Source organism: Lactuca serriola, chromosome 8 (genome assembly GCF_051521515.1).
Source record: "Lactuca serriola cultivar US96UC23 chromosome 8, Lser_US96UC23_V15, whole genome shotgun sequence".
NCBI lineage: Eukaryota > Viridiplantae > Streptophyta > Magnoliopsida > Asterales > Asteraceae > Lactuca > Lactuca serriola.
Genome location: NC_136415.1, coordinates 215,839,014 through 215,854,391, shown reverse-complemented (window position 1 = coordinate 215,854,391; position 15,378 = coordinate 215,839,014).

The following is a 15,378-nucleotide window of genomic DNA, read 5'->3' as shown; positions in this document are numbered from 1 at the left end:
GTAGCGATTTTTAACAGTGAGTTTGTTTAACTCTCTGTAATCGATTCACATTCTAAAAGATCCGTCCTTCTTTTTGACAAAGAGGACTGGAGCTCCCCATGGCAAGTAACTAGGGCGGATGAATCCCTTGTCCAAGAGTTTGCTGAGTTGGCTGGACAATTCCTGCATCTCGACAGGAGCCAGCCGATAGGGTGATTTAGCGAGAGGAGTTGCTCCTGGAACGAGGTCAATCCGAAACTCCACATGTCTCTCCGGGGGTACTCCGGGAAGATCCTCAGGAAATACGTCTGGAAATTCACATGATATGGGAATGTCTCGAACGTTAATCTCCTCCTTGGTTTTATCCACTACGTGAGCCAGGAACGCCAAATTGTCCTTTCGTAGATATTTTTGTGCCTTGATGCACGAGACGAGGCGGAGGTTCATGCTAGGTTTGTCTCCGAAAATTACTAGGGTTTCATGATTAGGAAGGCGAAGGCGAACGGCCTTCTCGCGACACATAATTTCAGCATGGTGGGGGCTTAACCAGTCCATGCCAATAATTACATCGAAACTCCTAATTGACACGGGCATTAAGTCTATCCGAAAGACGTGTTGATTTAGGGTTAGGGTACATCCGATGTAGATTTCCCCGGTGGATTCGGTCTTCCCATTGGCCATTTCCACCGTAAAGGTTTCATTGAGCTTCTGGGGTGGTTGTTTTAATAGATGTTTAAACTTATTACTTACGAAGCTTCGCTCGGCTCCGGTGTCAAACAGGATGCATGCATAGGTGTGGTTTAGGAGAAACGTACCAGTCACAACTGCGGGGTCCTGAACCGCCTCTCCTTGACCCATGGTCAGCACCCTTCCGGTTCCTCCGTTCCCGGAAGTGTCCGGTCCTCCCACACCTGAAGCAGGTGTGGCTAGGACCTGCGTTATTGCCGCCGGCTTTGATGTTGTTGTTGCCGCGATGGTTGTTGTTGTTGTTGTTTCCTTGTTGTTGGTTATGGAGAGGGTAAGCCCTGCAGTACCTTGCCGTGTGTCCCTTTCGATTACAACTGGTGCACTGAAACTCCTTGCATTCTCCATGGTGATGGAAACTGCACTTGTTGCATTTGGGAAGATTACCGGAATAGGTTCTGGAAGCATTTGAAGCAGCTGAGGTTGGAGCATGTGGTGCGGCTGGAACCGGTGCGGTGACAGCGTTAACTGCCACTGTCTGCTGCTTTTTAGACTTCTCGGGGTCCTGGCGCCCCTTCCTCTTATTGTTCTTCCGTTTCTTGCCATCACCTTCCTTCTTTCCCTCAGTCTCCACTGGCTTCTCGCCCTTCTTGTTGTTATGATCATACAGCTTCTTTGCCAATCTTTTTGTACTGTCAAATGTTTCGGGGTTTGCAGCTATCACATTTCCTTGAATTGGTGACGTTAGTCCCCAGATGAATCGCTCAATATTCTTTCCTTCCGAGGTGATCATACCCGGGCACAACACAGATAGTTCACTAAATCTCGATATGTAGGCATCGATATTCGCATTCTACACAGTGAGGTTCCATAATTCTTGCTCCATCTTCTGTATCTCACCTCGTGGGCAGTATTCGGCCATCGACATTTCCTTCATCTCCGACCATGGCATGGAGTTAGCTACCGGGAGTGTCATGGCTTCTACATGTCCGTTCCACCAAGTGAGCGCTTGATCGACAAGAGTGCAGGCCGCGAACTTCACTTTCATCTGCTCAGGGCAATCGCATATCTCGAATACCGACTCCACCTTCTCGATCCATCGCTTCAGGTGATCACTCCTCCAGTGCCATTAAAAGTTCGTGGTTTGGCGTTAGTGAAGTCCTTGTATGTACACGTTTTAGTGGGTCCTTGATTCGTTCCGTTGTTCGAACTCCCGGACCCTTGCCCGTTGCCTCCTCCGTTGTTCCCTCGGTGAAGTTGTGCCATAGCTGCTGTGACCGCAGCAGACACGGCCGCCTGGAATGCAGTGGAGTCAAATTCGGGTGGGATTGGTTCGGGGTTTCCGCAAGTAGCTCGGCGAGGCATCTTTCTGTCATGCAACGGAAAGACATTGAGTGTTTGGGGTTTTCTGGAAGATTACGACCCTACTGATTAAGTGCATGATGCGAACTTAAACACTCTTATCATTCAGCATACAATCATAGATTCTCAACACATAGCAATTCGTAATATCATAGCAAAGCATATAAAAGTTTACTAATATTAACCGCATTTGGTACATGAAGATTTGCTCGTAAGAGCATACGTGAGTGACACTAGTTCGACAGCATAACGGCTCTATGAGTAGTGTAATCACTTAAACATAGAGTCGAGGTACATAGCATAATTCCTAACAATCTACTAAGATAAGCCTAACCCTAGTCGCGGTGAGATGAGCCCGGAGGTGGTGCCGAGGTCATATGCCGAAGTGTTGTGCCAGCAACTGAGCCATCTCCGCCATGTCTCCGATGACTTCATCCCTCTCATGCTCATCTCGCACTGCCCGGGCCTCCATGGCGTACAACTGTTGTCGCAGTGCGGCAACCTCAGCTTCGGGAGATCTGTTCTCCCTTGGGGGGTTCATTGGTGGAGCGGGGTGGTCTTGTTGCGCCTCATCCGCACACGACGTGACGTGATCCTTGCCCAGGTCTTGCCCTTCCTCGACATCATCGTTGGTATCCCCAAACTCGTAGTCGGTGTCTAAGTATTCGTCATGTTCGGCGTCGTGTGCCCCCTCCGGATTCCCTTCTGGCTCATCCTCGAGCATCCCGTGAGCCACTAGGACTTGATGGATCTGGATACCCTGCTGCTCTTCCTCCATGACGACTGGGGGAAAAATATAAACTATCGTCACTCTCCTGACTATGATTTATGCTAACTAGATGCTTTCTTTTTGGTGATAGGGGTATAGTTTTAGGTTCCCTAGCTATCACAATCTCTTCAGAGGTTTGTTAGCTATACCTTGGAGGGAATGTAGTTGATCATGCTACATCCACTCCTTGGTATCCCTAATAACAGTTCTGATTTAACCGAGCATTATCTTGTTTGGTTCGGTGTTATGTTCCTGGTTCCTAGTGTAGGCAAAGGTATTTTATTGTTGTATTTTTTTTACTGGTTTTGTTCAGAGTTATGTTAGTCCCTCTTTTGGTTTATAGTTGCATATCAATGGATGGTTAGATATGCTAGTTCACTATAAACAGAGCTCTGATACCAACCTGTCACACCCCCGAACCAGACGGCGGAAACGTCCGGGGGCTCTCGTGACTCAATTGAATACCATCACAATGAATATACATGAAACATAACATCATTCATTACCAAGCATTTGAATATTACAACCGATAGAATTAACATCCATTACATTGTTACCAAAATATTACATGCCCAATAATAAAATTGTTCGTTGTTAATTAAACAACCGCAAAACATCAAAGAGTAAAATTCCTTCTTCACTTTACCTGGTACCTGAGAATACAAGTATTTTGGAAAAACGTCAACATATGAAATGTTGGTGAGTTCATAAGTAATGTTTAAAATCCAATGTTTGTATTGTTTTGAAAACCACCAGAAAATCCGATATTTTCTGAAAATAGTATAGCGTAAAAAAAAAATGTGAAGATCCGTGAGTATGCTTGTTTGTTTTCTATAGATGTAAGCGTACGAGTTGAAAAATTTGGCATGTAGTTCGTAAGTGTATTAGTTGAAAACCCTAGGAAAACCCGACGTTTTCCTATCACTTTGCTTTAATTAGTTTATGTATTGTTATTTCGTTACGACAGAGGTATTAGTTGAGCTCCGGAGGCGTTGGATTAACAGTGGGTTGTGAATTGTTGTAACATACGTTAATGAAAACGACCAGTTGACAACCGTACAAACGATCCCTTAGGCGTCGCGCGCACTTATTCACATAACCCAACCCTCCCGGACTTGTGTAGCCCCACGACCGAAGGGAAAAAGAAGGTGCGAAGCCCTCGGTATTTCCCTACGTCGTTCAAGACCATAGCGATTGCGAAGGGCCCGAAGCCCAACTCGCAATCATGAGTTCTCGACTTTGCTAGCGGTACCGAAGGACCCTTGGGGACCAGCAGCACGTTTTCCATTGAAAGTCCTTTTACACGAGGTTAAGTCGTATTAGACCCAACTACATGTAAGTAAGTATCCTTTGGGCCTAAAGATCATGTCATCGGGCTAGCTAGGCCCAACAAGCATGATTTGAAACTTTTGGGCCTAAGGACGGAGCGTCAACGTATAGAGTATTTCCACGAGAGTATAGAGTTTCCGAGAGTTCCATGTGTGTATTGTGTGTCGTAGCGTTAGTAGTTTCAGATTTGTTATTGATTCGAGACCGAATCAATTCGTTTGATAACGATTGTTGGTGATATTGTGTATTGTAATTCATCGAGAGTCGCAGTGTCAGTCTTTATTCACAACGAATGTATTGAATTAACATTGAAAACTTTCAGTCTACAACCCCTCTTTATTTTATAAATTTACCTTTTCACCCCTTTAGTAAATTAATTTCCGGTTTAGTCCTTAAACCCTTTTTCTTGGTATTTTAACACCAAAACTTATTGAAATTGTTATTTTTCAGCACATTTTTAGTTGAAAACAGTTTTAGACCCTGAAAATACAATTTTCTCGGTTGTAACCCCTCATTTCGCAATTTTTACACTTTTGGCACAAATTGGAAAAATTTTGCAAGTTTGGTCCTTTTTAACTATGGAAAGCATTTTTGACCTTTGAAAAGTACTTAGAACACTAATAACCCACTGTTTTACAGAAAAACACGGTTCATCCCCTCAAGTTTGGGAAATTTCGCATAAAGGGCCCTATTGGGCCGAAAATGTCATTTTTAGCCCATTAAGCTTGAAATTTATGTTTTTAATCCTCCAAAAGAGTATATTTTCAGAAAATACATTATGGAAACTGTTTTGACTCATATCACCCATCAGAATTCGAAATATTTCATTTTGGGCCCTTCAACTTTGTATTTTTAACATTTTATGTCCAAAAAATGAGTTTTTAGCCCAAAGTATGTGTTGTTAAGCCACTTAGCTATTTTTCTTGGTATACTTTGTATGAAGTAGTATAATTTATGCTAGTGTCATTTAACATAAAGTATATCTCGGTTTTTAGTGGTTTATGACTAGATCCAACATCATAATCATACATAACACACATATAAGCATAGAAATCATACAAGGCATACACATAATGATAGATCTACACATTTGCTTGTATTCTCCCCCACAAAACTTATCAAAACCGAAAATAAGGGGGTATGAAGCTCACCTTTGGATGTGGTTTCGGTTTTGGAGGAGAAATGGAAAGGAAATGGGATGATTTTCGGCCTAAGCAACCTTTTCTTGATGATCTTGAGTTTGAGAGGTTCTAAGACACAAGATTATGATTTCATATGAGTTAAGAAGAGATTTTTGGATATAAGAAGAAGTCTAAAGAGTGGATCCAAGTTTCAACTTACCTAGATGATGATTTTTGTGGAAGAAATCCCTTGAACTCCTCTTAGATCTCGAAAATTTGGAGAGGAATGGACAGAGTTCCTTGAGAGAAAAGATGAGTGAAATGTTCATGTGTGTGTTTGGGATTCGGCCGAGAGGGAGAGAGGGGAAAGAAGAGAGTAACTTTGACAAGATAGATGCTTGGAAGTATGAGTTGCATGCATGGAGACCCATCAAATAATGGTGAGGTGGCAATCCAAGGTCAACTCTTCCTTTTCCTTGGGCTTGGGCCGAGAATGGAGAGGGAAGAAAGGATTTTTGGGCTTTTTGCCCCTAAGCCCAATATTAGAGTTAGTTTGGGTGGTCATTGGCCTTATAAAATAAAATTGTTATTTTTATGCTTTATTAAGCTAGATTAGGTTAATCATGGATCAAAGCTTTTAATTCATTTCATTCTAGGCCCAAAATGGCCCAAAATGTTGAATTAAATTAATGTGGGTCCAATTAGAGCCCATTTAAGGGTTCTAAGCCCATGATAGTCAAATTGGAAGCTTATTGGTCCATAGAGTCCAATAAGGAAGTCCTAGTCCAAAATGGACCTAATCAAGAACTTCTAGGGTTTCCAATTGCCTGATATAGTGAATTGAGGTTTAGTTTTCCATTGAGTAAGCATCATACATGCTCTTGAGTTTTTGAATTCAACATTTACTTGAGTATAGTGATTACAAGACGCAAAATTTCCAGTTGTGACAAAAACCCATCAATTAATAACTACCAAACAAATGGTTTTCTTACTTATCAAACTGATTTACTTCAAACGGTTTTACAAACTCTTTTACATATCAAATGCTTTTATCAACTCTTTTACATGTCAATTACTGTTACTTAAACTCTTTTAAACTTAAATTCCGTTAAATTTGTATCTATATAGATATAATTGTATAAATAGGACTGAAAGGACTTAGGACTGATAGCTCACCTTACTTCATGTTCCTTGTTTGGTTGTGGACTTAGGGTATCAGGGTTATCTGTTCGAAGGTCGTTTAAATCATAGTTATGTATTATGTATATGTATATAGATATAAAAGGTTACTTCATTCAGTACAACACCTTTGGGTAGCAAGGGTATGAAAACAAGTTCATATACACAAACAACATTACTAGTGAACTATAATATGTATATTTAAGGGAGATACTAATACTATTACTAGAACAATGAAACATACAAACAGTCAGTTCATACATGAGTCAATAAACAAACAATAGATACTGTGATGAGAAACAAACAATATATACTATAACGAGAAACAAACAATAGATACTATAACGAGAAACAAACAATAGATACTATGATGAAAAACAAAACACACAAGCTAGACAAAGAAAGTACACACAATACAGCTAGCACATACATTACATATACATTAATACAGTTATGTGAGCCACTAAATGGGGCATGACACTACCTGCCATGACCGTTTTTGTACCCAGAATCTCCTTAATTGGGGAGCGTATGAGTTTGTGTATAGATCTATATTGGATTGACTATCCTACACCTTGATGCTCGCTATAGTGGGACTTGCAAGTCTACGGGTGCCAAATGTCATTTCTTACGGCGTCTTACAACGTCGTTTTACTATTGAGTCGGTAGTAGGGTACACGCCGATCACATGGTACTTTAAATAACAGATGGTTTAAGGTACTAAGTACAGCAGTAGTTACTTAATACAACACTACAGTACTATATTATTTTCCCATTACATTCACTTCGTGAACATTTACATGATGCACGGTAATGTAAAAACTATATTTTTGGTTAATGATAGTCAGATTTGGGAAAATACACATTCTTACAAGAGACACACACACAGACACTAGATGTCTTGGTAGAAGACTACTTTTAGTACGAAACATAATGTTTTCTAGGAGAGTTCAAACAAATACAAACTTTACAAAACATATACATTACATCTTACAAACCTCTGACAGACACTTTCATACAAACACAAACACTAATATACTTATGATCTCATCAGCTTTAAAGCTCATAAACTCTTCCAAAATAACTTGTATTCTCAGGTCGCCAGTAGACAGGTACCGGAGTCGGGTTTTTGAGAAGATGGAGTTCGTTCAAGACTCATCTTTATTTTGATGTACATTATTTTCGATGTTGATGGGATTAAAACAACTTTTAATCTATGAAGATCGATTAGATCTTGAACAAGTATATGAATTTAAAACAGTAAAAACGCAATAATAAGAACAAAACAGCTTGAATCAAACGAGTCGAATGATTAAATAGAATCCTCAGAAGAGCTCGATTAAGAACATCAACTGTAGAGGATTAGAAGATTACAAGAACGATTACAGAAAAATCTATTACTCTTGATCAATCGCTGTATCGATAATCTCTGGAATCTTAACCTAATATGCATGCAAGCATTTAACTTATATACAATACATAAAAGGCTCTCGGTTGGACAGGCCCAAACCGGAGAATACAAGGCTAATCAACGAGCCCAAAAGACGCAACATTAAAACTATCTTCAGCTCAACAATCTCCCCCTTTGCGTCAATTTGGAGCGAGACCTTCACTTCTTACTTGGGCCGGCAGCTGAAGCTGGTACCTTCTTCTTCACGGTGCTAAACAGACACTTGGTTATGGAGAGAATGGTCTGTCTGAACCGGATGTACCAATTGATCATATCATTGAAGTACTTGATGTCATCAGCCGAATTCACCTTACACTGCTTGATAATGAATAAGATGTGTTCCAAGCAAGTTGTGGTGTAAAGGTGCTTGTCAGCTAAAGCGAACAAACATTTCTGTCCTTCGGCTCTAGTGAACATGACTGAGTTTGGCTTCGGATCAATCCTGCCCATCTGCATCTGGTTGAGATCACTGGCCGATCCCACAGGAGCTATCTTCGGTTTCTTCTTGAAGACTGTGGCGACCTCCTGATCCATTAGGGCAACCTCCATGATATAGCAAGCCAACATCCTTTTGACATGGTCTATTATGGGACCATATTCGGTTTCATTTGTCAGCAAGATATTGTACAAGACTATCCAGTCATGAGGGTTCAGATTCGGCAGATCAGCTAGGGAGATGATGTGGGCAGTTCTTGCAGATCCTCGGATGAGCTTGAACTTTACGTTTGTGAATCTCCCCACGGCATAAGGCTTCAGTACCCGAACATTAACAATCTTCTGGGCGCTCCATGTAAGGTATTGAGGGCGAGCGGCCTCCAGATAGAAGTCAATGAGCTCCCTGTCAAGCTCATCGTTCGGATGCGGGACTTCAAAAATGTTAGAGAAGGCGTGGAAGATGAACGCCTTTCGAGTCAGCAGCATATCAAACTGCGAATCAATTGAGTTGTTGCAGTCGAAAGATATCACCGGCTCGAGACACAGTATGCTTGGAGTCTCTATGGCCTCTTTTATCAAACGATCCCTGGTCCAGGCAGGGAAGAGCAACTTTCGGCTCTCAAGGAGATCGTGGGCATCTTTTTGCTTTCGTTCGGCTTCTTCAGCCTCACGCGCCACACGACTGGCATCGTCTTCAGCATTGCGACTGTTCTTTCTTTTTAACATGTCCGCAATGGTCTCCCTGTCTTCATCTTCATCTTCATCTTCATCTCCTCCCTCAGCTATGTTTTTGCCCTTGTTCTTCACACCCGAACCCGTAGCATGACCAGTTGAGGGTGGTTCGGTAGTGTGAGTAGCTTTGGAGGAAGGAGGTGGTTTCGATCCTTTCTTCTCATCTCCCCCTTGTTTCGGAATGGACACGAAACTCGGTAGGCCTTCAATTTTGCTTAAAAGGTCCATGGCCGGAGAGAGTTTCTCAGCGAGGGTACGCCTCACTGAGTGATTAAGGATGGGGTCGTGTGCTTCCAGGATGTTTGAAAGAGCTGCGTGGACATCCGAAACACACGCCTTTATGACCTCCCTCTCGGATGGAAGAGCTTCCAATTTTTGTTCGGAGTTGGAAAGTTGCGTGCTCTTGACCTTTAGGGCGGTAGTCTTGCTCGCCAAGACGTCCATCAGAGAATTTTCAGCTGCAAGATCCTCTTGTAGCTTTGCCAGGCGGGCATCGATGGAAGCACGAAGTGCCGAGTTGTCGTCGCTAATATGTTGTCTGAGAGTAGCGAACGAAGACAGCTCCGTCGAGACAAACTTGGCCAATTGTTGAACAACTGGTTCCAAAGTCGTCTTCGTGGCGTCGGCGCTTTCCTGCAAAGACTTTAGCAGGACAGAAGCGTCAGTGAATAGTTTATCGACTTTTTCGGTCGCTGCCTCACAGGCTCGGGTGGAGGCGTCGATAGCAGCAGTTGCTGAGGCCACGAAATCTTGTTGAGCCCTGGAGAAGGCATCAACGATCTTCTGAAGGGCAGCTTTAGACAAAGATGACTGCTGGTTGGAAGAGGAGGCGAGAAGCTGATCAACCTTCTCGTTAAGCTCGCGAAGATGCTTCTTTGTCACTGGAGCATCATCCTCCTCATCACTCTGAACTTGAAACGGACTATAGTAGACCGAATCGAAGTTCATGTGTTCACCACCAAGGTATTGATCACCGCCATCGGAGGCGTCTTCCGGAGATTGTGGTGGTGGTGAAGCTGGGGGTGTTATGGGTTTGGTTGGTTCGGGTTGAGTGGGTGGGGGGTTAGTTTCGGGTGGTGGTGGTGTATGGGTTTCGGTTTGTGGAGGTTCGGTTACTGGAGGGGTTTCGGTGACAGGTGGTGTTTCGGTTGATGTGGTGAATATGGGTGGTGGTATAGGGATAGAGTTTGGGGGAATTGTGGGGTTTATGGTGGGAATGGAAATAGGTATTGTGGGTGGAGGGGAAGGAACTGGGGATTGATGAAGTTCCATTTCCGGGGTTGGGGACCGAGGGGGTGTGTTGCCTCGTCGAGGAGATTCGTCTCCTTGGGATCCCTCAGAGTCTGAACTCCCACCTTCGGATTCGCTGGAAGAGGAGGGAATGACGAGCTTTCGCCTCTGTTGGGTCTTCCTCCTTTTCGGTTGAGGGGATGAAGCAGCCTTCGGTTGTTTGCGCTTCTTGGGAGAAGGTCCTTTTGGGGCTTGGGATGGTTTCTTCCCTTTTTCTGCCTTTTTACCCCTGGCCACCGGTTTATCGGCATCATGAATCGATCGCAGCATGTCCGGTGTCAGTTCCCTCGGACCAGATGGCCCAGACTCCTTGATCGTCCTGATCAGTTGGCTGTCAGATGGCACATTCCCATACATCGACTTCGGGATAGAGCCAATGAAAGAGAACTTTGATGCGTCGGATACGATGATCTTCTTGGTATGAAACGTACCAATAGAAGACATCGATGCACCATCGTCTGTTGGAACGTCGAACTTGTCCATGGCCCATCTTGTGATCAAGATCCAGAACCGGGCCAGTGACACCTCGGAGTGTCGGGAAGAGGAAGAGAGGCTCTGAAGCAGCTGTTGCCAGAGGACAAACCCATAATCCAGGTTTATCCCATTGTACACTCCGTACATTATAGAAAGGAAAACACGACTTGCACCGTCAGATCCTGAGCTCCTCTCTGACAGTCCCTTGAATAGAACTGTAAATAACCCATTCCACTGGGGCGGTAGGCAGGACTTCTTGAACCTGGCGACGGAGGTGAGAACCTCTGTGTAGCCCATGTTGTAAAACATGCTGTAGAACATTCCCACCGGAATCGTATCCGGGTGAACTCGTGAAGAGTCAGCAGCAAACCCTAACAGCGTGCAGAAACGGGGGCGAGAAATTGAAGTCTTGTGTTCGCCCACTTCAAAGAATACCCGGTCGACGGCCTTGTCGTAGTAAGCCGTCGCATAAACCTGAGATAGGGCAACCATCGGTACCGTTTCAATTCTCGACAGTGCAGGAGCCAGCTGGGAATACTTGAGGCATTCGATGACCGGCGACATGTAGGGATCATACGCCAGTGGGTTCAGATCGATGACAAGGCATTGCTGGGGTCGGATGGGAAGAATCTGAGAAGTTGCATGAACAGATGAAGATTCAGCCATTGTTGCAGGTTTGGAGAAGAAGAAGATCGGGAGAGTATTTGGGAGTATTTTTGCTTTAGGAATTATGGGGGCAGTAAAGAGGTAAAAGGTGGTGTTGATGGCTTTTTATAGTTGGTGAAGAGAGAGAAAAATCGTTTCAAATCTCTTATGGAAATACAAAACGGGTTTTTTTGAGTGACTGATTGGTGACAGTTGGGGCGTTCGATGATCACGTAGGAGAGAGAGTGTCAGATTCCGAGGATGACGCCGCCCAATAAGCGTCGGTTCAGAGAAAGAAACCGTTTCCATTTCCACACGCGCCTCGTTTGCCAGATTGATGACGCTTCATTATCACACACGTCCTCAAGTGTCAGAAAAAGCGCGGCCGTTTCAAATTCACGCGCCTTCCTTTTTACCGTCCTTTGAATTTCTATCCATTTAACTCCCGCCGAGTCAGCAACTTTTTGTCTTTTCCCCTTTTAAACGGCTATTTTCAATTAATGGCCCACGTGGCTAATTTTTGGCCACAACTTCATTAGTAACCATCCAGTAATAATCCAGCCTGTAAATTAATTAGTAACGGAATTTTGGAAAATATTGGATTTTCGTGCAAAGAGTGTAAAAGAAAAAGAAATAAAGCAACTCTTTTTAGGATAATCTGTGATGTCAATAATGACACGAAACTGATGATCCCGGGCACGAATCTCTTCCTTTAAGGTCAGGAAGGACCTCAAAGTGTTAGTGTGGAATCCCGTTGAATGACGATCAAACATTTATTAAGAAATGTTGAAAGGCTTCTTTTAATTAGGCTAATTAAGGGTGGTTTCGCTTTGATTCAACAATTCAATTCTTGATATAAGAACGAATGTGAACAAAGTACTTGTGAGACCGGTGTAGTCTGTTGAACAAGTAGGTTGGAGTTGATTTTGTAGTGGCTTGGATTAATATGAAATCTCAGATAAAAAAAATTTAAAACTAGATCCCTTGGGAAGAAATGTTATGGTGTGTAACAATTTCATTGGAATCACGCAAAAGAAAATTTGAGATTCCATGAAGGTACAGTCGTCAATTCATTGGTGAAAACTTGATCAAGTTAATTGGTCACCATCAATTCGTTGGTGTTGGATTTGGGGTTTCACTCAGCTCGTAGTGGCACGAAACTAAGATCATAAACACAGATGTTGTGCAACCATAAACCTCAGTGGTAGTTACTGAGAGTCTCAAGGGTTACAATGATGAAACGAATGTAATGGAGAAATGCAATGGGGAAGGTGAAAGAAAACATAGTACCTCTGCTGCGAAAATAAGGACCAAGCAGGAGACTCTTAACTCATGTGAGAAGAGTGTGAGGTAGCTCACGATTAGAATAAATGAGTTAGCCTTATTGGGAAGACAAGGTTTGTGTATACCAGGTCATGAAGGCTATTATTCAAAATCTTATGAGGCTTGGGACACATACAGCAGCATGCTTCTAGGGACACTTAAGTAATTTATCAAATATATCCTCATGAACGAACGATCACACAAAGAAAAATTAAATAAAATATTTTTGGAGTTTTTGAAATTTATAAAAAAATAAAATTAAAGAATAAAAAATTAGAGTTAAAATAAAAATAAAAATAAAAATAAGATCTAAAAAATATAAGAAAGTTAAAAAAAAAATACGATTAAAAAGAAACTTGGAAAAAGATTGAAAAACCGAACCCGAACGTTCGGTTGGTTTCGGTTCAGGAAAATTTTGAAAAACCGAACCCGAACCTTCGGTTGGTTTCGGTTCCACAAAATTTTGAAAAACCAAACCTGAACCTTCGGTTGGTTTCGGTTCCACAAAATTTTGAAAAACCGAACCCGAACCTTTGGCTGGTTCCGGTTTTTGGAAAATTTTGAGAAACTAAGAAATTTAGATATACAAGAAATAAATACTTTTAACATAGAGAAAAACCAAAATAGTACAAGAAATATACAACACAGAAAAACTACCTTTGAAGTGATGAGCGAGTCAGATGATTGAACCGAACCCGAACGTTCGGTTGGTTTCGCTTCTTACGTTTGAGGTTGAGAGGTAGTGTGAGGTACTGACTCTGATTCCATCATACCTAGCCCTTGCAATATTTTATTGAATGATGATTCTGGAAGAGCTTTGGTAAAGACGTCAGCCAGTTGATCAGTGGTTCTTACGAAGTGAACTTCTACATTTCCATCTTCCACATGATCTTTGATGAAGTGATACCTCAGTGCTATGTGTTTGGTTTTAGAGTGTTGCACTGGGTTATGACAGATCCTAATTGCACTTTCAGAGTCGCAATATAGTGGGATCTTCTTCATATTGAGTCCATAGTCTCGAAGTTGACTCTGGATCCAAATCACTTGGGATGTGCAGGATGCAGCGGCAATGTATTCCGCTTCGGCAGTAGACATCGACACACATGTTTGTTTCTTGGACTGCCAGCTGACCAACTTCCCATCAAGAAATTGACAGCCGCCAGTTGTGCTTTTACGGTCGAGTCCACATCCTCCAAGGTCAGCATCAGAATAGGCTTGAACGAAGAAGCCGGAATTGGATGGATACCATAGACCTAAGGAGGTGGTTCGCTTGAGATAGCGTAGGATGTTCTTTACTGCCAGCATGTGAGGTTCTCGTGGGTTAGCCTGAAATCGAGCACAATAACACACAGAAAACATGATATCAGGCCTGCTCGCAGTTAGATACATCAGTGAGCCTATCATTTGACGATAGAGCGTGATGTAGACAGCCGGTTTGTCTAGAGATGGGGTAAGCTTGGTGCCGAATGCCATTGGGACTTTTACTTTTGAGTCTCCCATCATGCCAAACTTCGCTAGGAGAGTCTTCGTGTAAGCTTCCTGATTAATAAAGATGCCTTCGGGTCCCTGTCTTATGTTTAAACCAAGGAAAAAGTTAATAGGACCCATTGAGCTCATTTCAAACTTAGTCTCCATCAGCTTTCTGAATTCAGCTGTTAAGCTGGGATTCGTGGAGCCAAAGATGATGTCATCGACATAAATTTGAACTATCATAAGGTGGTTACCTTCCTTTTTGCGAAAGAAGGTTGGGTCAACCGAACCTTGTTTGAACTTAGACATCTTTAAAAATTTTGTAAGTGTTTCATACCAGGCTCTCGGAGCTTGTTTGAGGCCGTACACAACTTTATCCAGAATATAGCAATGATTTGGATACTTTTCGTTCACGAACCCAGGAGGTTGCTCCACATACACAGTGTTGAGATTAAAACAACTTTCAATCTAAGAAGATCGATTAGATCTTGAACAAGTATATGAATTTAAAACAGCAAAAACGCAATAATAAGAACAAACAACTTGAATCAAACGTGTCGAATGATTAAATAAAATCCTTAGAAGAGCTCGATTAAGAACATCAACTGTAAAGGATTAGAAGATTACAAGAACGATTACAGAAAAAAATATAATATTCTTGATCAATCGCTGTATCGATAATCTCTAGAATCTTTTTCTAATATGCATGCAAGCATTTAACTTATATACAATACATAAAAGGCTCTCGGTTGGACAGGCCCAAACCGGAGAACAAAAGGCTAATCTAACGAGCCCAAAGGACGCAACATCAAAACTCTTTTCAGCCCAACAATCTCCCCCTTTGCGTCAATTTGGAGCGAGACTTTCACTTCCTACTTGGGTCGGCGGCTGAAGCTGGTACCTTCTTCTTCACGGTACTAAACAGACACTTGGTTATGGAAAGGATAGTCTGTCTAAACCGGATGTACCAATTGATCATATCATTGAAGTACTTGATATCATCAGCCGAATTGTCTTTACACTGCTTGATGATGAATAAGATGTGCTCCAAGCAAGTTGTAGTGTAAAGATGTTTGTCAGCTAAAGCGAAGAGACATTTCTGTCCTTCGGCTCTAGTGAACATCACAGAGTTTCGC